General features: G+C 43.6%; 1 long non-coding RNA gene across 1 annotated transcript in view; it reads left to right on the top strand.

Annotated features, from left to right (window-relative positions):
- The first annotated feature begins 1,488 nt into the window (after window positions 1-1,488).
- LOC119521485 overlaps window positions 1,489-22,458 on the top strand; it is a 61,178-nt gene continuing 40,208 nt past the window's right edge. The window contains exons 1-3 of the long non-coding RNA XR_005214362.1: window positions 1,489-1,606; window positions 4,255-4,360; window positions 14,054-14,203. This is a non-coding gene — a long non-coding RNA (uncharacterized LOC119521485). The remainder of the gene's footprint in view (window positions 1,607-4,254; window positions 4,361-14,053; window positions 14,204-22,458) is intronic.

The raw sequence follows: 22,458 nt of genomic DNA on the forward strand, positions 1-22,458 counted from the left end.
ACCTGCTGTGTCATTGTGGGCCTTTGAGTTTATGATCCCTGCCATAAACACTCATGGCAGAATTGCAACCAGCCCCCCATGATGTGCTGGAGGCTGAGATGAAATACTACTGAGGCCTGCTGCCTGGGAGAGGAATTCTCTTAGGAGAGGAACAGGCTTCCTCTCCATGATACACAGATGGGATGCGTGATGGCACATTCAGTGCTAACAGTGAGGTGTTGGAGAGACACGGCCAAACCGAAGGTGAAATTGATATTGGTACAATACTATTGGCTAATAGAAGCTTCTGGTATTGCTGGGGAAAACACACATTTTGGGCTTTAGCAGCTCCCTCCTGGTTCACGCTAGCCTCCTGGCACAGCTGCTTGGTGTTCTGTGGTGCATGGATACCCTTTTGCAAAGCCATGGAAGAGATTTCAAGGCAGACACGCCCTCCCATGTTTCTGTTGGGTTGGTGTCCAATCTGTAAGCAGGATGGGCATTGGGTCCTGGTTCCAAGGACAGTCTTCTGACTTCCCAAGGGTAGGGCAGGTGGAGGGCTTGAGGGGTTTCACCACAGCAGAGGGCTTTGCCTCAGTCTTTACAAAAATAGAGCCCTTATCTCCTCCCAGTATTCATTCTGCAAAACCCTCTCAATGCCCACTACGTGCCTGGTGTGGTGCCAGGTGTCACAGCTTGATAAGGCAAAAATTGTGTCTTGGAGGAGCTCTCGGTGCTCTTGGAAAGAGCCTTCTACCTCTACAAGCATCTATGGGTGAAATGGGTGTCTGCAGAGGGAAGTGACAAATGTTGCCAGGACGGCAGGGGCTGGGGCTCTGTTTATTCAGCCAGCACATTCAGATGCAAGCAGCAATTGTGCCACAAAGAGGGAAACACAGGCAGCAAGCACTTTGCAGAAAGCGGCGTGGCGGAAGTGGAGAAGGAAACACAATGGACATCTGGAAGGAAAGGCAAGCAGAATTTCCTTACGAGTGCCCCCTTTCCCCGCATAACTGCTGTTCCTCTCTGGCCTAAGGTGTTTGAGGATTAGTTCTGAATTCTCTTAGTAATTAATAGCATTGAAGTTCCAGGATAGTCGGTTTTGATTAAGCAAACATTAAATTAATCCAATCTGCAAACACTTGCTCTCTAAGCACTACTGGGGGAAAGAGGCAGCTGGATGGACAGAAGGATGCGTCCTCATTGGATTGCTGGCTCCCTGCAAGTAGTTACAGCTGGATCAATATGGCTCCTGGAGCTATAATAAAATGGCTTCGACATGCTCATCTGTGGCTGAGAACACAGTATACACATTGATTTCCTGGCCTGATATAACCCATTTACCTATTCAGCTACTCCGTGCAGGGAGGTGGAGGGGTCCCCAGGCCCAAGGGAGCAATGATACCTGTAAGTAGGTTAGCAAAGGCTTGGGATATGTCTTAATCGGCTGCCCGGTTCCTTCTTCAGGAAGACACGCTTCTTTGTAAAGAAACGGCTCCTTAGAATCCTACTGGCTTCATCGGGGAAACATTGGATGTTTGGGGTGTGATCTTTTCTGCTCACGAGGATTTGCCCTTCTCATGATTTAAAACGGTGTTGAACAACTGTCTTAGCTTGGAGATGAAGGGTAAGTGGCCTCCTTCTGAGCTCATTCCAGATGAGTCTTCAAAACTTTGCCTTGGGTGGATTTGGGGCATCTCATAGAGAATGCAGCAGGATCGCTCAGACAGGAGAAGATGTTTTCCTACCTCTATTTTTACTTTCCAATATAATGTGGAAAGAAATAGAAGCTGTTTGATTAAAATTAGTGAGATGGCATTGTGCATCATATTTAGTGTCCAGTGCAGGACTGTTAACTGAAAAGACCGATATTTTAAAACCAGCTTGTGAGAATGCAGCCCTCCTTTGATTTGCACCCCCCCCAGCCCCTGTAAAATAGTCATCTTATCTGCATATTATTAAAATGAAGCATTTATTGCCATAAACACTTTTAGATTCTTTAGGAATATGTATGCTTTTAAGTGGACCACGTTAAAATCTCGTTCCTTAAAAATGTAAGTGGGTTTTGGAATGGCTGGAAGTCATCTGGAGTCTTCTGTGATGACAAAGCTGGGTGTGGCCACTTTTGGTAAGAAACTGTTTCCCAGGGAAGTGAAGTGGATGGTCTGTGGGCTAAAATTCTGTTCTTTTGTTTGGTATGGAGTTTTTCAAGTGCTCTGGGATTTTCACGCTGCAAATTGGCTGACATTTAATCCCTGAGGGTGGAGCAAAATGGCTTAATCATTGACCAAAGACTCAAGTCACTGCTAACACATTTAGGATCTTGTGGGAGCTTTCTGGAGTTCTTAGGTGTGAGCTCGAGGATTCCACATATGAGGTGGAGCTTAGTTTTAGAGTCATACTGGGAAATCCACACCTCCCCACCCCCACCCCCCAAATCATCACTGGCTACTATTTTCTTAAAAATCATGCTATTTTGATGTTCTTCTCTTCGAGAGATCAACACAAATGTCGAGTTGCCACCATTTCAGTTCAATACTTGACATCCTTAGCAGTCTTGGAAGATATTTTCCTTGTGCTCCAGCTCTCTTTTTGGGTCTGTTTCTTCACCTTAGAAGAACCCTTGACTATCCTGCCATTCCTTTAGAGTTTGGAGGTGACTTCGTTGCTCTCCTGGGCATCTTCTTGGCCTGCTTCTCTCTTGGCCTCATGTTCAGGCTCTTGACAGAAGTCCACTCGTGGAAGCTTCTTGAATGTGCTGGACATTTCATTTGCAGATTTGTTTAGCTCAGTATTTCCAAAATAGCATCCATAGAATCCTGGTGATTCATGAGACATTCACACACTCCTTAACGTGATAATATCAAGGAATAGTAGAGATCCCAAATTTTGTTTATTCCATGACTTCCCTCCTTGAGCTGACCACGTCTTTTGTCATTCCTCCCCTGGAGTATATTTGCATCCCAAATGTTCTATGGAACACAGTTTGGGAAATGCTAATTTGAGCTCACATATGCTTTATTCGTTGCCCTAATGATAATGGTTAATATCTGTTGAGCACTTACTTTCTGGAGACAATGTGTCAGCACCTGGGAGGCAGGGTGCTGCTGCTGAATTCCCATTTCACAATGAGGAAAATGGGGCTTGGAGAGGTTGAGTCACTTGCCCAGGGTTGCAGTGAGGGCATGGTAGAGCCAAGCTTTGATCCTGGGAGGTCCGCTGCAGATCTCATCTCGTAGCTACTGCACGTCTCTGCCTCCCAAACGGCAGTCATTGCCTGTTTTCACATGGGCATGCAACCCCAAGGTCTTTTTAACTAGCTCAGGGCACAAGGTTGAGCGGCTGATTTAGGAAATACAAACTACTTGCAAAATATATTGCAAACATGTCCCCGGCAGGATCACTGCCTCCTCTGCTTCCAGACACCATAAGAAATATATCGGGTGTCTGTCATCATTGCATGCATTTGTTCTTAGTTTTGGAAATAGCTAGGAGCAGTCTGTGGCAAAAAGCATGCAGGCATATGGGCTTTGCATTATGTGGGCTCTGCCATCCCCCCATCTTCCCGTGGCTCTTCAGCCTTGCCTTGTGGATTGGGGTAGTGAGCGAAGGCAGTCAGGTGGCATCAGCTTGACACCAGTTCCTTTACTTTAATCTTTGAAATGATTGTACTATATGTTAACTTTGGCTTTTGATGTGGCATCCTTTTTGTTGGGCTGTACAGAGTAAAGCTTTAATATCAATGTATGTCTCACACATGTGTTCAGAGAACACATTACATTATAAGGTGCTGGAAAGAAAAAAGATGCCGGTGATCGTCAATGCATCCAAGTGCCTTTAGGAGATGCAATCAAGCATGCACTAATTCCCCCTATCCATCATTAGTTGAGTGCTGAAAATATATGCAAAAGAAAATGGAACCCGGGCGGGAAGGTAGTGAAGAGGTTTTACAAATTAGATTATTTGAGTATATGATTCCTCAGATAGAAGGATATTGTCCAAAGGGCCCTTTAATTATTATTCACTTCCTTTGGCTCATGAGAGAGAATATCATCAGGGCTGCAAGAGCACTTCACTGCAGTTGAATTAAAAGGATGGCTGTCAGACCTAGGGCTGTGTCTACACCGACTGGATGAAGTGGGCTGTAGGGAAGGCATCTCCACGACTCAGGTTGGGACGAGCTTGGGAAGGGAAGGGGCCTTTGCTGATGCAGTTATCTTGGTCAGATGCTTCATTAGTGGCCGGGTGATTGTCTGGAGAATTCTCCTTCTACAGGTGGCAGAGCTGCTGGAGTCCCAAGCTTCCTTTTGCTTATAAGTGCGCTGCTTAACTGTCTCTGTAAAGAAGCAACTTGATTTCTGGTCTTTGGCTTCCCCATCAGGTAAGCTGTGGCTTGTGTCGGTCAATTTCCTTAAAACGTGAATGCTCTGGGCAAGACAAAGTCAGCGCCTGGCCTCCCCGGCTTAGAAAGTTTTAGGAATCAGCCTGCTGTTCAAAAGCAGTTTCCAGCATGATACAAGTCATTGCATTTTGAAAACAAACATAACTTCGAGGTTGTCTCCAAGGGGCTGTGGGAGACAGAAACATCCCAGTGTCCCTAATGGGCAAAGTGCCCAAGACACCGCAATGCGGGTAACCAAAGAGGAAAACCAAATTTCAAATAATTTGATACTTCAAAAATCAGAGTGACTATCATGGGAATACATCAGAACTTTGTTGGGCTTCCTTGAACTTAATTCAGGTTTATTATTTTGGATTTTAGTTATGTATGATGGGGAGAGGGGAGCCAGGGAGCCCTGACATCTTTCTGGTAATCTTTCTGGGGCTCCTGGGCTCGAGTTTTCCAGGTTTGACTCTGACCCTGGAAGAGGGCCTGTGGGTCCAGCCACTCCCTCCCTGTCTCCTCCGGGCTTCTCTCCTCTTCTCCGCATTGTTTGTCTAGGAGTCCCAGGGGGCAGGTGGGCAATTCTTCCTGCTCACGAGGAAAGAGAGACTGAGAGGGAGAGAGTGTAAAAGTTGCCGATCGGTGGTTATTAGATGCAGAAAAGCTGTAATCGTGAACCACGTCTGGGTGTAATAATTACCAAACAGTGGAGTGCCTTGGCTCTGGGAAGGATTTAAGCCAGGGTCTTTATTCACCCTGCAAGCGAGGGTCCCATGGGTATGTAGAGCTATCTTTATCCATGCCTGGGAAGTATGCTAATTTGTTGGGGGCTTTAGCTGTGTACTTCCACTTTCCAAGTGGCCTAGAGAGCAGTCTTTGCTCACCCTGCTGTTAATAGTGACAGAGAATTAAAGTAATAAATGATATGATAGGTGGCAAAAAAGGCATTATACGATACACTCGGAGATTTTACTTATCACTTTGTATGGAGCGCCTCCACAGCCAACTCTGTTTCTGATTTTTAGCTGCCATGTTTTTGACCCCACGAAGGCCCAGGAGGGCCAGAATAGCTAGTAGATGTTTTTGCACACAGGAATCTGTGCATTTTCACGTGGAAATATCCTCCTTACTCCTGAGAAGCTTTCTGCTGTGTTGACTGGTGGATTCCACCTGACGTCTTCATGTTTACTATTGGCCTGATTACTGAGATTTGGACAAAGAATCCTGTCTTTGCTGCCAGTTGGGTTAGGTGTTCATTTATTTTATTTATTAAAAAAAACCATTCCCACTGACATACCAGGTAAGTAGGTGGGGGGTGAGGGGGCAGAAGAACACGCTGCCCCACCCCCACAATGTCCTCACAGCTTCCGGATGCTGACGCTCCACCGTTCTGGGTCTCATTAAAAAGAGTTTTATTTTTTCCTTATTCGTAACTAATACATGTTCATTGTGAAAAATGTAGAAACTACAGATAAAGAAAATTATAAAACTAAAATTATCCGTAGTCTTACCACTCAGAGATGGTAACTCAGCCTTTTGAAATACACTGTCCCATTGGTTCTTCTGCAGATACGTAAATAATATCCTGTAGATTTCTTTTTAATAATGGACATATATATATCTACATATATATATTATATATATATTTCAGTTTTATAATGTGTACCTGTAGATTTCTTTTTAACAATGGATATATATATATATATTTTCAGTTTTATAATGTGGGCTTTTCATTTAATATATCAGTGGCTTTCCCCCCAATATTCAAATCGTTTTATAATCTGTATTATTCACCTACTATGTCATGGCTCTGATTCCATATCACAAACAATATTTTTAGTATCCTTTTTACTGGCTGTGATATGGAAATTCCCTTAGTGTTGAGCATATCTGTTGCATAATTAACTCATTTTCTTTTATTTCTGCTGAGATTGACTATTTAAAAATGTTTATTGGACACTTGTATTTCTAGTGTTTGAATTCCTGTTTCTCTATTTTACGATTGTTTATTTGATTTGCAAATGCTGATTACAAATTAATTTTTATCATATATGTTGCAATGCTTTATAATATAACATTATTAAAATTTTTTATTATGAAATATAGTGCCTGTATAGAAAACTACACAAAACAAAAACATATAGCTTGATAATAATTACATGGTGAACAACTGTGAACTACTATCCAATGCAGCACTCTGGAAACTCCTTACACTCCCTTCCCAATCACCACCCTCTCTTTCCCCCAGCAAAAAATAAGTAACCACTATGCCAACTTTAATAATATTTAATTATTTACTTTGCTTCATAGTTTATCTCTTAAACAGGCATCCCTAAACTTTATAGTTTAGTTTTCTTAGTTTTTTGAACTTAATGTAAGGAGATCATACATTGTGTTCTTTTGTATTTGTTGTCTGTAGCTGTGGTTCATTCTGCATCATTGCTCTTTAGGTTTTCCTTTTTAGAACAATACCACAATTAGTTTATCCATTATTCTGTTGATAGACACTTACATTTTTTTCTAGTTTTTAGTGCAATAAATAGTGTGGCTCTGAATATTTTTGTATGTGTCCTTTTTGCACATACACATGCATTTCTTTTGGGTATATGCCTAAAATTGGTAATTCTGGATTAGGGTTTGTGTAAGTTCAGCTTCAGTATACACTGCCAAGCATTTTTCAAAAGTGGTTGTACTATGGATATTACACCTTACTCCTCTTTCTCCACAACCTCACCAGCAAGTAGTATTGTGAGTTTTTTCCCCCAGCTATTCAGATGTGTGCCTAGTGGTATCTCATTGTCATTTTAATTAGCATATCCTGCATGACTAATGAGGTTGAACACCTTTTCACGTGTTCATTGGTCATTTGGATATCCTCTTTTGTGCCTGGCCATGTGCTTTGCCCATTTGTCTATTCCGGTTTGCCTGTTGCTACGGATTGAATCATGTCTCCCACAGACATGTTCAAGTCCTGACTTTCGATCCTGTAGGTGTGAACCCATTTGTAAATAGGATCTTTGAAGATGTTATTAGCTAATATGAGGCCAAACTGAATCAGGATGGGCCTCAATACAATTTGATTGGAGTCCTTCTAAGCAGAGGAAATTTTGAAAGAGTCAGGAGGAGATAAATGGAGAGAGAGACGGCCGTGGTGGAGGCAGAGTTGGAGTTATGGATTCCGGGCCAGCCACCACCAGGATGCTACAGACTTCAGAGAAAGCATGGCTCTGAGACACCTTGATTTTGGACTCTGTGCCTCCAAAACTGCGAGATAATAAATTCCTGTGGCTTAAGCACTCCTGTCTGGGTACTTTGCACAACAGCCCTGGAAAACTAAGACACCAGTCTTTTTCTTACAGCTTTGTGGTTTTGATTAAGAGTCTTTTGTTAATTTCATGTGTTGCAGATATCTTCCAATACTCCATTGCATTTTCTCTTTTTAGTTAGTGTCCTTTGGTGAACAGAAGTTCTTAGTTTTAATGCAGTAAAATATGTAAAAAAAGATCATGAAGATACTCTCCTATATTATTCTCCAGCAGCTTTGTTAGTTTCACTTTTACATTCAGATCTGCAATCCTCTGGGCATTGATTTTTTTTTTTTTTTAATTAAATTCAGTTTTATTGAAATACATTCACACACCATACAATCATCCATGATATACAATCCACTGTCCACAGTATGATAACATAGTTATGCGTTCGTCACCACAATCTATCTCTGAACATTTTCCTTACATCAGAAAGAACCAGAACAAGAATAAAAAATTAAAGTGAAAAAAAACACCCAAATCATCCCCCCATCCCACCCCATTTGTCCTTTAGTTTTTATCCCCATTCATCCACTCATCCATACACTAGATAAAGGGGGTGTGATCCACAGGGTCTTCACAATCACACTGTCACCCCTTGTAATCTACATTATTGTATAATTGTCTTCAGGAGTCCAGACTGCTAGGTTGGAGTTTGGTAGTTTCAGCTATTTACTTCTAGCTATTCCAATACATTAAAGCCTAAGAGATGTTATCTATATAGTGCATAAGAATATCCACCAGAGTGACCTTTCGACTCCATTTGGAATCTCTCAGCCACTGAAACCATTTCGTCTCATTTTGCATCCCCCTTTTGGTCAAGAAGATACTCTCAGTCCCATGATGCCGGGTCCACATTCATTCCCGGAAGTCATACTCTGCATTGACAGGGAGATTTACACCCCTGGGAGTTGGGTCCCACGTAGAGGGGAGGGCAGCGAGTTCACCTGTCGAGATGGCTCAGTTAGAGAGAGAGAGGGCCACATCTGAGCAACAAAGAGGTACTCAGGGGGAGGCTCTTAGGCACCATTACATACAACTTTGGACTCTCCTTTGTGGTAATGAGCTTCATAAGGGCAAGTCCCATGCTCGAGGGCTCAGCACATCAAACTGCCAGTCCCAATGTTTGTGACAACATATGGTAGGGGATCAGCATCTCAAAGTTTAGAGATAGGCCTTACAATTCAGGGATAGAGTTAACTGCTGTAAGTGGGCATTGATTTTTGAGTATTGATCTTGTATCTTGTGACCTTGTTAGTTTTGATAGCTCTTCATGTTATCTGCAAATAGAGATTTAATCCTTCCTTTCCAATCTATATGCTTTTAATTTCTTTTTATTGCTTTATTGCATTGGCTAGGTCCTCCACTGCAATGTTGAATAGAAGAGGTGAGAGTAGAGTGGACATCTTTGCCTTATTCCTGCTCTTTGGGAGAAATTAGTTCTTCACGAGTCATTATGATGTTAGCTGTAGGTTTTTCATAGATATCCTTTATCAGGTTGAGAAAGTTCTCTTATATTCCTAGTTTGCTGAGAGGTTTTTTTTTTTTTTTCATTATAAATGAGTATGGATTTTGTCAAATATTTTTCTGTATTTATTGAGAGAATCAGAAGTTTTTTATACTTTATTCTAGCAATATCATGTATTATTTTGATTGATTTTCAGATATTAAATCAACTTTGTGCTTCTGGGATAAATCTCACTTGTTCATGCTGAACTAGTCACGTTGTTTAATCCTTTCTTTGTATGTTGCTCTGTTCAGTTTTCTAATATTTTGTTAAGGACTTTTTTTTTTTCCCTATCTTTTTGAGGAATATTGTTCTGTCATTTTCTTTTCTTTTAATTCTTTGTGTGGCTTTGGTATCAGGGCAATGCTGGTCTCATAGAATGAGTTGGGAAATGTTTCCTTTTCCTCTTTTTTTCTGAGTTAGCATAGAATTGGTTTAGTTTCTTTAATATTTTATAGAATTCATCAGTTCTGCCATCTGGGCCTGGACTTCTTATGAGAAGATTTTTAATTATCAATTCAATTACTTTACTTGTTATAGTTCTATTCAGATTTTCTCTTTTTCTTAGAATCATTTTGGTAATTTGTGTCTCTTAGGAATTGGTTCATTTTATCTAAGTTGCCTAATTGGTTAGCATCAAGTTGTTTATAATATCTCTGTGTAATCCTTATAGTTTTTGCAGAGTTGGCAGTGATTACACATCTTTCATTCCTGATTTTGGTAATTTGTGTCTTCTCTCTATTTTGGGTGGTCTGTCTAGTCAAAATTTTATCAATTTTGTTAACATTTTCAAAGAACTGGCTTTTTGTTTCATTGATTTTCTCTATTGTCTTCTTGTTTCCATTTTCATTGATTTCTGCTCTGATATTATTTTCTTTTTTCTGCTTGCATTGGGTTTAATTTGCTCTTCTCTTCTAGTTTTTTAAGGTGGAAGCTTAGAGTATTGATGAGACCTTTCTACCTTTCTAATATAAGCTTTTAATGCTATAAATTTACTGCTAAGTACCTCATTACTGGCATCCCACAAATTTTAATAGCTTTATTTAAGTAAAATTGGCATATAATAAACTTCACACATTTAAAATGTACAATTTGATAAGTTCTAACAGTGTGTACGCCAAAGAAATCATCAGAGTCAAGATAATAAACTGGACTGTCCCTTTGCAATCCTGCCACCCACTCTTCCTTCCTGCCCAAGATTTTCATGTTGCATTTTCATTCTCATTCTGTTAAAAATATTTTCTATTTATTCTTGTGATTTCTTCCTCGAGCCATTAGTTATTTAGAAGTGTGCTATTTAATTTCCAAATTTCCAAAATTCTTTTCTATTTTTATTTCTAATTTAGTGCCATTGTGGCCAGTTATTATACTTTAAATGATTCTGATCATTTAAAATTCACTGAGACTTGTTTTATGGCCTAAGTATGGTCTGCCCTGGGTAATGTTCTGCCTGCATTTGAAAAGAATGAGTATTCTTAGGTTGTTGAGTGCAGTGTACTACAATTGTCAGCTAGGTCAATGTGGTTGATAGTGCTCTTCAGGTCAATTATACCTTTATTGATTTCCTGTCCAGCTATCCTGTCTGTTATTTAGAGGAGGTTATCAAATTCTACAAATATAATTGTTGAATTATCTATTTCTCCTTTCAATGCTGTCAGTTTCTCTTCTTGTGTCTTGGGGCTCCATTGGTAGATGCAGATACATTTACACTGTTTATACTTTCCTGATGTGCTAATCTTTTTATCATTATGAAATAACCCTCAGAAAAATTTCTTGGCTAAAATCTATTTTGCCTGGTATTCATGTAGTCATTCCACCTATCTTATTGTAAATGTTTCTTGTTATAACTTTTTTCATCCTTTTACCTTTGATTTATTTGTATCTCTGAGTCTAGAGTGTGTTTCTTGCAAATACAGTATAATTTTATCTTGCTTTATTTATTCAGTCAGATAGTCTCTGCCTTTTGTTTGGAGTATTTAGTTCTTTTATATTTAATACAGTTATTGATATTGATATATTTATGCCTTCCATTTTACTATTTGTTTTCAATGTCTCATGTCTTTTTGGTTCTCTGTCCCTCCTTTCCTGAATTCTTTTGTGTTAAATAAACATTTTTAGTGTGTCAGTTTAATTCCTATGTTTTCTTAAACAATATATTTTTTAGTTTTGTTTTTACTTAGTGTTTGCTCTAGGAGGTTTAAAATATGCATGGTAATATATATACTTCAAGTTAATATTGACCTAATTCCAGTAAAAAAAATAGCCAGTTTGATCCCATATAGCTCTATTCCCTTTCCCCTCTTCTATGGTATTATTGCCATATGTTTTATATCTATAAATGTTATAAGCCCAATGAGAAAATGTTATAATTAGTCTTTAAAATCTTATGTTTTTTGAGGAAATTAAGAGAAGAAAAATATAATTACCTCGTCCTTTGTACTTACCCACATTTTACCATTTCTGGTGCTCTTCATTTCTTCCTTGCACATTTTAGAGGTTCTCCAGGCAGTCAAGGATGTATGAATGGCTTATCTAGCTCTTCCCAGATCTCGCCATTACATTTCTGGCTAGTCCACCCTTCACCCCAACTAGGAATGCAACTTTACTTTAGCAGAGTGGTGGGTTTCCCCCCATTCATTTTCTCATGAGTTTGTTACTTTTACTGACAGTCCCACCAGGTGTGGCTTATCCTATATTCCAAACAGGTCAGTCCCCTCTGGAAGTGAAGATGCTGTTTTTTATGGCCAGCTCCTGTACCAAATGAGCTGGGGAAGGGGACAGGGACAGCTCTAGCCAAGAAGACCACAGATTCTCACTGATGTTTCTAAACGTTCTATCAGTTTTTCACGAATAAACACTTTCAGCTTGTTCTTTGCTGTGGATGATTTTCATAGTCCTGAGATGTTTGTTTCTGACAACTGTGTCCAGTTTTATACGTGTTTTATAGGGACACAGGCTGTGAATCTCTATACTCCACCATAGCTGGTGAAGTTTGTTTTAATGTTGACATTCTCATTTTTACATTGGTCAAATATATCAATATTATCTATATGGCTTCTGCCAATAATATCATGCTTAGGGCTTTTTCATTCCAGGATTACATTAGCATTAACAGAAATTTCATTCTACAATATTATGGTTTAATGTTTACAGTCAAATTTTTAGTCATTTCAAATTTATTTCATTGTACACGGTAGGGACTCTAGCCTATTCTTCTCCATGGTATCTACTGGTCTGTTATGGATTGAATTATGCCCCCACAGAGACCTATTTAAATCCTAACCTCCAGTCCTGTGACTGTGAACCAATTGGTAAATAGGATCTTTGAAGATGTTATTAGTTAAGGTGAGGCCAAACTAAATCAGGATGGGCCTTAATCCAATATTGCTGGAGTCCCTGTAAACAGAGGAAATTTACACAGTCAGAAGGAGACAGACAGGAGAGTGAGGGCCATGTGAGTGGGCAGACACTGAGCTGTGGATTGCAGATGAGCCACCACCAGAACACTACAGACCTCAGGGAAAGCATGGCCCTGCCGACACCTTGATCTTGGGCCTCTGGCCCTGAAAAGTGTGAGATAATACATTCCTGTTGTTACACCAACAAATCTGTGGTATTTGTTCCAGCAGCCCTGGCAAACAGAGACAGTGTCCCATAACTGATTATTGAGTAATATTTTCTTTTCCTGCTGATTTCAAATGGAACTTTTTGAATACGGAGTGTGATATGTTTGCTTACTTGCCTTTGTATTTTATTCCATGGATTTGTTTTGCTATTCCTGTAACAATGACACACTGTTTTAATTATTATACCTTTGGAATGCCTTCTAATACAGGGTGTGATAAGACTCTCCTTCCTAACCTTTTAGATTTGGAATCATACAATGGATTTACATTTTTCACAGATGCATATTTGATGTTCATTCATTCATTCATTCTTACATATCACAGATGGTTATTGAGTTCACACTCAATAGTGACTGGGGTTTCAGTGGCGAGCCACCTTGCTGTGGTCCCTATCTTTCTGGAATTTGTATTCTAGTAAGGAGGAAAGAAAAACCATAAATAGGCAAATTAATAAAATAACTGAAAACTATGACAATTAATAAGAAGCAAATGAGGAAGATGGAGATTAGAAGGGGCCTGTTTTAGCTGGTGTGGTTAGGGAGTTCTACTTGGAAAACTGACATGTAAGTCAAAGTCTATAGGCTTGGGAGGATCCATGCAAGAGCTAAACTTTGTTGTTGTTACTTTTTCAAACATGTCCACTTGCCATTTGTCCCAACATCCTTTATTGAAAATTGATCCTTTTCCCACATGGGTGAGAGGGAGCAGTCCTAGCACATGCCCATGCCCTGCCATGGAAAAGAACATGAGGACCTGAAAGAAAACCTGCATGTCTTGCACCTGGGGTGGGAGGGCTTGAGAAGGGTGGGGCAGTGGCCAGTGTCAGATCGTTCCAGGCTGTGTAGCCCTGGAGACAAGGTGAGCTTGTGTTCTTTGTGCAATTGGAAGCCCCATAGGGGAGGCTGACAGGGCAGTGCTGAGACGCCAGTTGTATTTTAAGAGCCCATCCTGTTCTGATATGATAAAGGACTGAGGGAGGGGAGCAGGAAGACCAGTCGGAGAGCGCTTGAGCAGTCCCGCCTGGAGGGAAGGCAGCGTGGGTGGTGAGGGGCTGGTGGCAGCACCTGGTGATGTACCAGACAGGGGGCAGATGGGAAGCCAGGCATCAGGGATGAGGTGATTCCATCCACCTACGGATTCTGGAAGTTGGCCTTTGATTGTGAACCGGGAAAGGCAGAGAAGGAATCCTGGCTTATGTTTGCATGGATGAACAAAACCTAACCCGGCTTGTTTTTTTTTTTTTTTTCAGGCAGCTTCTACCCTGAGAGTGGAGCAGAAGCCTCAGGTGCCGTGGCAGGTGACTGACGTGGACACAGCACACGTCACTGGAAATCTGGCTGAGCGGAGGGTGAGCAGAATGTGGCCAAGCCTTTCCGTACGCAATGCACATCGGGATCAGGTAGGGCCAATAATTCAGCAGAAAAGGCGATCAGGATCGGGGGGACAGGTGAACAACTGAAAGAACATTATGAGCTGAACAGAAATGTCAGGGCATTAAAATGGGTGTTTGGGAAAACAGAAAGTTGCAATCTTAAATGATGAATAAGCCACTGCCCATTGTCACCCACTTTGTGAGGAGCATGTGTGAGCAGAGAGGAGGCTGAGTGGTTGTGCTGGTGGGGGGCTGGCAGTGGTAGACATGGCACTCGCCCAGACTCTCCTGCAGCCAGGGAGGGAGCAGAGATGTTCCCCCTGCCCCCAGCCACCCACCGTGGGTGGTGCTTACCATCTTTTCAATCACAGGATGTGGTTGGTCTCCCTGGCTGGAATGAAATTTCCATTAGGGTGATGTGCAAGGAGACCTTGAGATTCCATGCTTGACATGCCCTATATAATCACCCCTCTTGAGTGAAGGTGGGCCTGTGAATATGATGGGCTGTCATTGCTGTGAATAGGTTGCAGTATATGGCAAAGGTAAAGGGAGTTTGCAGATATTATGAAGGTCCCAAATCTGTTGAGTTTGAGTTAATCAAAAGGGCGATGACCCTGGGTGGGCCTGACCTAATCAGATGTCTCCATTAAAAGAGGGTCCAGGAGTCAGGGAATTGAAGAAGCAGAGACACTCTCCTGTTGGCTTTGAAGGACTCTGCTGTGTAGCGAAGAGGGTCACATGTCAGGGAACAAACAGGTGGCCTCTAAGAGTTGATAGTCTCAGTCCTGCAACTTCAAGGATGTGAATTCTGCAAATGGCCTGCGAGCTTGGTTGAGGACCTGGGCCTCAAATGATCCCGTGGCCCTGGAAAGCTGACACCTGACTGCAGCCTGGTGAGACCCTGAACAGAGCACCCAGCTCAACCGTGTCCAGATTCCTGACCCGCAGAAACTATGAGGTCATAAATCTGTGATGTTTCAGCCACTAAGTTTGCAGTAATTTGTTCCAATACAACAGAAAACGGATGGCTCCCTTGTTCACTGCAACACGGGGCCTGACCCATAGCAGGTATTCAGCAAATTTTCTTTTAATGAACCAATGAATGAATGGACGATGGACAGGTGGGAAAGGCTGTAGCCTTTGTATGTGCGGTCTAACAAAACACGAGGTGCTATTTGCTGTAATTGGATGGCTCACTGTGATGGGATTACTGACAAACACTGATCTGCCCAGAGGTTGCCTTAACTTAAGTCCAGGATGAGGAAGTGGAAACTTCTGTTGGGGCTGGAGAGAGCGCTTCTGCAACGATGCTTTGAATTCTGGGTGCTATGAATCAAAGAGGCCCTGGCAAACCTGAGAGTTCTGTGAGAGGTTCAGTATGCTGGTTTAAGGCTTGGAGCCATGGTCTCAAGGTGTGGTGAAGGGGATATGTGGACCGGAGAATGGAAGACGTGGGGGTTGGGAAGCACAAAGTGGTACTGCGGTTGATGGGAAGACTTTGGTTTTCTGGTAGGAGGATTATTGTGTATGGGGAGAGAATACCAATCCTGATTTTGCTGGGAGCTGCTTCAAACCCTCCAATTCCCAAGCCTTTGGAATAAAATCTGAACTCCGTCCACGTATGTGTCAGGCCAGCAGGCTCTAACCTGGTCTTTGGTTCTGGCCTCATTTTCAGCTACTTGCCCCTTCTCTCATGATGGTCTACCACACGGGCCTTCTCTTTGTCCTCCCACCGCGCCAAGCTCACCCTGCCCGCCAGTCCCTCGTTCCTGGGTTGCTCCCCCTCCAGCTCTCCTTGCCAATGGCTCCCTCATACCACTGCCTCCTCGGAGAGGCCTTCCCTCACCTCCATGTCTAAGGACCATCCCCCTCAACCCCCCCACCCCGGCCAACTCTGTCACATCACCTGGTTGGTTCCTTCACAGCAGGTGTTGCCAACTGAAGTGATAAACATACTTGTTTATCGTCTGTCTCAGCTGTGAGCACGGGGAGGCCTGTGGGCCCACCTGTCTCGCCCGTTCCTGTATCCCCAGTGCCTTAGCACAGCGCTCTTGGCACACAGGAGAGGCGCAAATCAGTGCTTGTGGGATGAAGTTGTTCTTCCTTTTGTCCTCCTTTCTCTGCATCTGGTCAGCTCTGCTTGTTCTGGATGAGCTCAGGGAGAGAACCCTTCTGCAGACACATCTTCAACCCTTTACTTATCCATCCTTTAAGAGGGGAAGGAGAAGGAGAATGAATGAAGTCCGATGCACGTGGAAAATGGCACACTGAGCAGCAGAGCCAGATGAGGGTAGAGTTGAATCTTCACCCGCTCCTGTGCGCCCCGACTTGGAGTAACTCCGCTAGCGTTCTCAGGGAAACCAGCTCAATTCCTTCATTGTGGCCGCTTTCATGCTAAATTATCTCTCTAACATAGGTCTCAGATTCTCAGAGGGTGACGCATGTTTGCCTGCGGTGTTTAACAATACAAAACAATGATTTGGATAGTTCTTTGAGACTCATTATATAGGAACTTAATTTGTACAAAAAAAGAAAAAGATATTTTTCTTGCTCTCAAGACTCTTGTGATACAATGGGTGAAACAGGACAAAAGATGAAGTATGTTTCAGAAGCTTGTGATTGAGCTGCTGCTGCCACGTCGTTCATTTACGCAGCCAAGAGCCAAGGCAGGCCTCCAAGGGCAGCCTTACCCTGTTTTATATCAAAACAGATTGATCATTGCAGTATACACTGGAATAAATACGCAAGCGGTGGTTGGCATTTTTCATGATCAGATAGTTCAGAGATCATTCTGGGTATTTCAGGTTGGAAGAGATTTAATCCAGGGGATGTGGTGCTTCCAAAACCATTGGAAGAGCTGGAGGAGAGAAGGTCAGGGGGATTGCTGCTGGCTCTCAGGTGTGCCACTGGCTTTCAGGGAAAATACCTTGATAGAAACCCCCACCAATGATTACATTTGCCTCCAGCACTTAGCTGCACTTGGCTGCTACAAAATTTTGTTTCTGAAAAGCCCAGGCATCTGTCCATTTCTAGTAAAGGAGCAAAGATATAGCTTCTGTCTTTTAAATACAAATGTCTCTCGTTGGCCACATCCAAGATTTCAGGAGGTGAGTTTCTAGGTTTCTAGCCCCTTTGATACATAGAAGGGGGTAATGGTGCTGAGTTGCCAGCAGACAGCATGAAGTTCAGAAAGTTGCAGGAACTCCGTAATGATTGCAGTGTGTTTTTGTCAAGGTGAAAGAGTTAACTCCAGTAATCTTTAAGTTCATAGACTTAATCCTGTGATCTCGTAGCAGTGGGAAACAGATGCCAGCCAAACCAGTGTCAATCCAGGAGAAAGAGGGGTTCGTGGAAGGCATGTGATTCCTCCTAAGTACTAGAGCTGGAACCAGAGGCCAGGCCCCCTGGTTTCACCTTCCCCACTTCCCTTGGCCCCATAGAGCTGCCTTCCTGTCACAACAATAGGAAGAAAGGCAGTAGCCACCGAAAGGAAGACGAGATGGTGGGGGCCAGGCTGCGGGCACATGTGAAAGTGGCAGAAACAGTGGTCTGTGTGGCAACTGGAGAGTCCTGAGAAAGTGACTCAAGTGAAGCAGACTTTGGGAACCATGTGAAGCTTGAGAAGAGTGTTCTTGAGTTTTGCTCGCTTATGTGTGTGTGTGCATACATGAATGCGTGCATGCGTGTGTTCTGAGTAAAGTAACAAGAAAGGCAGAATAAAGGGGAATCTAAAATTCATGGTGGCCAACTCCCATCCGTCAACCAATGACAGGAGACTCATCCCTATGAGTCAGCCCCTGATGCTTATTTACTCCCGATTTCCATCCTTCTTGCCTCCCCAAAACCTGCGAGGTGGCTGTGTTGGAAGTAGGGAGGACATCTGTGCCCCGATCAGGTCCATGCAGCACAGAGCCAAGCACAGGCCCTGACCTAACTGAGCCCCCAAGAAGGGTTTGAAGTACTTAGCATTGAACACCACCCTGGATGGAGTATGGGAGCTGCCTTGGCCATTTGCCCAGACTCTCAAGCTGGACTTGCTGCTTCAGGATCCAGGGGCTGGGCCTCGAGGAGGGTGAGGATACTTTGTGTGCTGCCCAGAACCATGGGGAGGTTCCACAGGAAAAGGGTGAAGTGGAGAGCAGGGCAAACCCTGAAGACCAACCCCCCCACCCCTTGGAGACCAAGAAGGGCTTCCAGGATCTGTTCCACTGAGCAGATTCTTCTCTGAGAGAGTCAAGTTGTGGTTACTGAGCACAGGGAGGGTGAAACAGAGGATGTTCATGACAAGCAGGAAAAACAGGAGGACCTCCAAGCTTGGAGGTCAAGCCCATGCCCAGGTTTTGGGGCCCCCACCTGCAAACTTGACTTCAGGATGTTAAGGCGGTCAGGTGTGTCAACCAATCTGACATGCTCTTGTTGCCTTGTGGTTCTCCACTTGTGGTCAGATATTTTCCCGTGGGGTAGGAAATGACACCCAGCTTACCCCAATCATTGCTGGGAAGAAGGAATCTTGGAGGCACCATCCATAGCATCTACTGCAATTGTACAGTTTCGCTAACATTTTGTGAGTTATTTAAAAATAAAGATGTCGGGCAGAGTTGGAATTCTATTTATTAATGTATTGGTGTCTGCCTTAATGTAAAGCTTAATGTTTGAGCCTCATTACATCATATAAAATTAACTCCAGGAAGACATGTCTCCTTTGCCCTGGGGCTCATGGAACTTATACCCCCGGTTCCAGCACACCCACCTCTAAGGGTGTGAGTTTTTGGGTTCAAGAAAATCTGCTGAGATGAGGAAGGATGTCTTGGAAGTGACTAGACCTGAGCTTCTCCTGCCTCCTCCCCTCTCCATGGCAGAGGTTTGCATCAGTCTAATGTGCAAATGTTCTGGCGTTGGTTTTTTTCTTTTTTTTTTTTTAATGTCTCAATCATAATTATTTGTTGATTCTTTTTTTTTTTTTTATTAAATTCAGTTTTATTGAAATACATTCACACACCATACAATCATCCATGGTATACAATCCACTGTCCACAGTATGATAACATAGTTATGCGTTCATCACCACAATCTATCTCTGAACATTTTCCTTACATCAGAAAGAACCAGAACAAGAATAAAAAATAAAAGTGAAAAAAGAACACCCAAATCATCCCCCCATCCCACCCCATTTGTCCTTTAGTTTTTATCCCCATTTTTCTACTCATCCATACACTAAAGGGGGTGTGATCCACAAGGTCTTCACAATCACACTGTCACCCCTTGTAATCTACATTATTATATAATTGTCTTCAGGAGTCCAGACTGCTGGGTTGGAGTTTGGTAGTTTCAGGTATTTACTTCTAGCTATTCCAATACATTAAAACCTAAGAGGTGTTATCTATATAGTGCATAAGGATGTCCACCAGAGTGACCTCTTGACTCCATTTGAAATCTCTCAGCCACTGAAACTATTTTGTCTCATTTTGCATCCCCCTTTTGGTCAGGAAGATACTCTCAGTCCCACGATGCCGGGTCCACATTCATCCCCGGGAGTCATACTCTGCGTTGCCAGGGAGATTTACACCCCTGGGAGTCGGGTCCCACGTAGTGGGGAGGGCAGCGAGTTCACCTGTCGAGATGGCTCAGTTAGAGAGAGAGAGGGCCACATCTGAGCAACAAAGAGGTACTCAGGGGGAGACTCCTAGGCACTATTACATACAACTTTAGACTCTCCTTTGTGGTAATGAGCTTCATAAGGGCAAGTCCCATGCTCGAGGGCTCAGCACATCAAACCGCCAGTCTCTGGCATTGGTTTTTTAGAGGAACTGTGTAGAGCAGGGATTAGAGACATCAAGAGTTTGGTCTGGAGGGCCTCTGTGCTTCCCCTTTCCTGGGCACCAGAGCCCCAGCCCTCTCACCTGTCAATGAGGGTGGTGAGGTGTGTTTCTAAAGCACCCACCTGCCCTGGTGTGTAAGACAGTTTAGATGCTTAAGGATATAGGGGAAGCGCTCACGGGCTTCTTCTCTGTCCAAGTGAATCAAGCCTGGCCCCTGTCTTGATCTGAGACAAGAGTCACAAACTGGTGACCAGGACAGGGCCTGAAGGCAGCTCCTCTGTAAACTCTGAGGAAGTTTGGCCCTCGGCTCCTACAGCAAGCCACCCTGACCTGTCCCTGACTGAGTCCTGCGCCCCATCCTCTTCCATCCCCTTAGCTCCTGCTGGCTCTGGGGATTTGCCACCCACCCACTCACAGTCCAGTCTCCAGCGTTAGTGTGCAGCCAACTCTGCAGCAGCTTTGGGAGCCAAGCCATTCTTGGAAGGCAGGGCCCGACAGACACAGGGAAAGAACTGGGTTCGGGGGCCCAGCCTGACCGTCCGACTCAAGTAAGCAACCACCTGAGCAATGTGGCAATAACTGAAACATAATCAAATGTTTTCTTGTTTACTTTTTTTCCTTTTCTTTCTAGCAAGAGGAAAGATGTTTCTTTCAACCTCAGCTGATAGGGTTTCAGCCACGCACAGAGCTGGGTTTTTGATTGCTCCTCACACTTCATATAGCAGCTGCTTAGGAAATAAAACATCTTCCATTTAGATAAATAAGCAAAAAAAAAAAAAAAAAAAAAAAAAGAAAAGAAAGCCAGAAAATTAATAACCAGAAAGATATACTCATTTCATTACAATATTTCTGAACCAAAACAAAACACGGACTCTATAAAAGCTAGGCCTATTTGGCAGAAATGCGAGGAAGACTTGTTAGGGGAGCTGGGAGGGTCCTGGAGCCAAGTGTGGCGGAGGATGGAGGATGGTCTGACTGCTAGGAGGTGAGGGGTGGGATTGGGGAGCTGATCCTCTACCTGCTGGCTCCTTGGTCAGGTTAAGGGTAGAGAAAATATTAGCAAACAACACTGACTTGTCAAGCCTTTCCTGCAATGACTCAAGGCCGTGGTGACACTAGTGGTTAGCTGATTGGGGAAGCGGCTGTGGGATGCGTCACTTTCCAATCACAGAGGCCCCTTCACCCTTCACCCTTCCTCAGTTCTTTGAAACGGCCTGCACCAGGCTTTCCCTACAGAGCCAGCCTTTGGGTCCACTGTGAACTTATGCCACCTGTGGGGATTGTTTTCTCCTGAATTGCAGCATGAAGGATGTTGCTTTTGCTCGGAAGGTTCCTAAAGCTCTCCATGGCCTGTTTCTAGCCTTGTTTGTTAGGGCCATTTCCTGACAGCCTTCATGAGTTTAATATGAGTGTTTAGGATGTATTAGGGTCTGTGTACAGCTGTTCACATGTGTTACTCATTCAAACCTCACAACAGCCCTGTGAGGTGGATGCTATTGTTATCTCCATTTAACAGATGAGGACGACAAGGCACGAAGCTTGCCCAGCACCCACAGGTAATGGTGGCGCTGAGCTCCAAACGCAAGCATTCAGGCTCCGGCTGGAGGAGGCCAGCCACGGAGGCAGGTCAGAGGCTCCACGTGAATTTACGCAGTAATAACACAAACTTCAAACTGAGGAAGTCTCAAGATGGGGTTAAAAACACTGAGGTGGCTGCTTTTAAAAAACCAACAATTTAAATGAGCAAAAATTGCAATGCCCGGTAACTGCCAATCACAGGATGGTGACAGGATTTGTGGAGAAGCGACTCCGTGGTGTCACTTCCCAGGGGGCCGGGTCGGGGATGCACCTGGGTTTGCAGTGGCTTGATGGACGCCTTTGGCTCGCGTGCCGTCTGCGTGCTTCTGAACCGTGCACCCTCACTGGGAGGTCGGGGGAGACTTCTGACTTGTGGCTGTCCCTGCTCGCGGCCTAAGCTCCAGAAACCAAGGACATTTCCCCACACCTGCCCTGCCCTGCTGTGGAGCTCTCTCCTTCCCCCTTCACCCCTTCTCTTTCTGCCCCAATTCCCACCGTGTCTGATGAAATCTTACCATCCCCAAGTCCTCTTACCCACCCCCATCCTGGGGGCCTTCCCAGACGATGTTTCTCTTCAGTGACCAGTCCTGTCACCTGCAGGACATTTGTCTAATGCTTCCATGTTCCCTGCAGTGCTCGGCAAAGCGTTCTGCATACAGCAGGTGCTGACTAAATGATGTTTGACTGCATCAAGAGAGTCCAGCTGGCATAGGTTAAAGTCCTCAGAGTTGGGACGCTCTGCACGGCCCTGGGTGAGGGGCTGTGGGGCGGAGTAAATGGTCAAGGCCCCAGGCCTCAGAGTTCCCAGTCTCACCCTTGGGGACTGGATAAGATATCTCTGATAGAAGAAGGACATCATAAATGTTTTTGAAGAGACACCCAAAC

The sequence above is a fragment of the Choloepus didactylus genome, chromosome 27 (assembly GCF_015220235.1).
Source record: "Choloepus didactylus isolate mChoDid1 chromosome 27, mChoDid1.pri, whole genome shotgun sequence".
Taxonomy (NCBI): Eukaryota; Metazoa; Chordata; class Mammalia; order Pilosa; family Megalonychidae; genus Choloepus; species Choloepus didactylus.